The 2,699-nt window shown below is 32.9% G+C and overlaps 1 non-coding gene across 1 annotated transcript; it reads left to right on the top strand.

The window, feature by feature from the left end:
- Positions 1 to 259: 259 nt before the first annotated feature.
- Positions 260 to 363, top strand: LOC115801679 (U6 spliceosomal RNA). The gene has a single exon (XR_004021991.2). It is a non-coding gene; the product is annotated as a U6 spliceosomal RNA (small nuclear RNA).
- The last annotated feature ends 2,336 nt before the right edge of the window (positions 364 to 2,699 follow it).

Below are 2,699 nucleotides of genomic sequence, written 5' to 3'. Positions count from 1 at the left end.
AAAGTCTGTGTGTGTATGTGTTTGTACATGGACATATATGTACATGTGCTCACATCTGTGTAACTTGCCCACTGGCATTTTTCCTATGGTATTCTCAGTCTCCTTCTTAGGCCCAGTTCTGTCTTTCATCTCTCATTTTAGGTATCTTACAAAGTCTAGAACTAGGCCTTTCTCTTGAGACATGAGAAATGGAAGCAGAGTTCACTTTATGAAAACAAGACAGGATCCTTCAAGAGAAATCAAGAAATACAGATAAGCGGTGCTTGCTTCGGCAGCACCTATACTAAAATTGGAACGATACAAAGAAGATTAGCATGGCTCCTGTGCAAAGAAATACAGATAAGCAAGTCTATAACTAATACCCATAATTCCTCTAACTTATCCAGAGTCAATTTCTGTTACCACCTTGTATACACATACACATGTATGCACATTCACATATGAAAATCACATTCTCCAGGATATTTTTCTTAATATGAAATATTTGCATTTACTGTTTTGTAACAGATTTTTCCAATTAGTCCACTTGTATTATATTTTATATTCAGTACCACAACATTTCAGTATCAAGAAGAGTACAAGGTAATATTAAATAACTAAAAGAGGAATATGAAATACAAAAGAATTATTTTTTTTAAGTCTGAAAAAACCCTCGAACTAGGAATATTTATTTTCTAACAAAGCATTGTGTTGACCAAACAAATTGCTTTTGGCTAAGTCCCCTTCTTTTGGAGGAAAACAGCACTGTTTTTAATAATTAGAATTATTGAAATGCAACTAAAAATGCATGAAGTATGTCCAGATATATCAGAAATAATGGTCAGATCAAAAGTTTAAGGTTCAAAAGACTGGTATCTAGAATAGGAAACATTGAAGCAGATCAGGCCAGTTTGTTCTCACTAAATTTTATATTTTATTTCCATGCCCAAAAAGAAAAAGTTGATAAGCTGTCTCAAAGTCAGTTATGAAAAATCACTCTCTCTTTCACACAAGTTGGTCAAAACAAACTTCAAAAATCAAGTAACTTAGTGAATTAAAAGTTTGCCACAGGATCAACACATACTTTCTCAGGCAGTGTGTGTGTGCACACATGTCTGTATCTTAATTGTAGGAAAAAAGCACTGTCTAAAATACCTCAAGTAGGGACTTCCCTGGTGGTGCAGTGGTTAAGAATCTGCCTGCCAATGTAGGGGACACGGGTTCAGTCCCTGGTCTGGGATAAAATATCTCAAGTAAAGGCTGTTCTTTGTTATACAATCATATCTCAGAAAAGTAACTTCACTAAAGTGTAAATTCCAGAATAGATTTTTTTCTTCTGCCAAGAAAACTAAAAGGATCAGATCTGTGTCCCCATTATCTAAGAATAAGATGACATCCTATGTTATTTCAACCTGAGAGGATAAAGAATTTCCTAATATGTAATGATTTATTTTTGATGTTGAACAAGCCACTTGTGGAAATATGTAAGTCAATTTAATATATGTTTCAAAACATTATGTTGCTACTAGTAAACAGAATCCTCTATCAAAATTAAAGACTTAACAGCAGTAAATAAACTTACTTTATTGAAACAGTAGACAGAAATAGAAAACACAACATTTTTCATACTTTTCACTTAAAAGAAATTACAATATGATTCCTCAAGGATTTCAATATAAAAGAATTTTCATCCTATTTTTTAGTATTAATATACTGCTAATTTCCAACACAAGAAGATAACCCACAGAATCACATATTGGGAAGTTCAATTCTTTCAGGACGAATCTGGAAAACTTCCTGGATAATATATCTTCATAATAAATTACAGACAACTCAGAGGTTTAGACTGATCAAAGAAGCAAAGAAGGATCAGTAATTACATTTATACTCGATGGACACATTGTTCACCTAGGGAAATCTCTACACAGGGTTACCACCATCTGGCTGCTTTAGAAGGCATGACATCATTACAATTAAACTCATAATATCCTGACATGTAAACTCTGCAATTCCAAATACCCTACCCAAATACCCATATCATGATTTAGTAAGCATTCAGAATCACTAGAGAAGTGGAGATTCACTTTGGCAATTGAATGCCTACTACATTAAAAATCCTTGTTTTAAGAGGTATTGAAACATGCACAAAATAAGATCTCTACCCTCTAGGAATTAAAATATAATTAGGAGAGGACATAAATGTGAAAATTACAAATATTAGCTTGTTTTAAGAGACAGCATTCAAACAGTAAACCTTTACCCATGTATATTAAGTAAACTATGGTTTCAACCCTAGCCATAAATGTATTCTTAAATTACAGTATCCAAAATTCTTCATAATTTTTGAAACTTATGGGTATTCAAGTAAAATATTTTGCTGGCTTAAGTAGAAAAAGATCATCAGTAATTTCAGACTTCTTTCCTCTCATAAAATGCTGACTGTGAGAAAACCAAAATCTCAGCGACAATATCGCCTCAAACTACATTATAGACTATTGTTGGGATGAAAGTATTAAACGGTAGGAACACTATGTATCATCAAACACTTAATTAAGAATAACTGAAATCCTGAATCCTGTAAACAAAATTGAAAACTTGGGCAATGAGGTTGTCAGGGCAGGAGAAATTTCCCTCTACCATCTTGAGTTCTTTTGGCTGGAGTAATAATAAAACTGACACAAGACAGATTAACAGGAGATAAACAAATTTTAATTCATACA

This window comes from Delphinapterus leucas, chromosome 3 (assembly GCF_059928025.1).
Source record: "Delphinapterus leucas isolate spDelLeu-1000000601 "Yukka" chromosome 3, BTC_Dleu_Yukka2, whole genome shotgun sequence".
Lineage (NCBI taxonomy): Eukaryota > Metazoa > Chordata > Mammalia > Artiodactyla > Monodontidae > Delphinapterus > Delphinapterus leucas.
The sequence above is the reverse complement of the archived record's forward strand: the minus strand, read 5'-3'. Positions and strand labels throughout refer to the sequence as shown.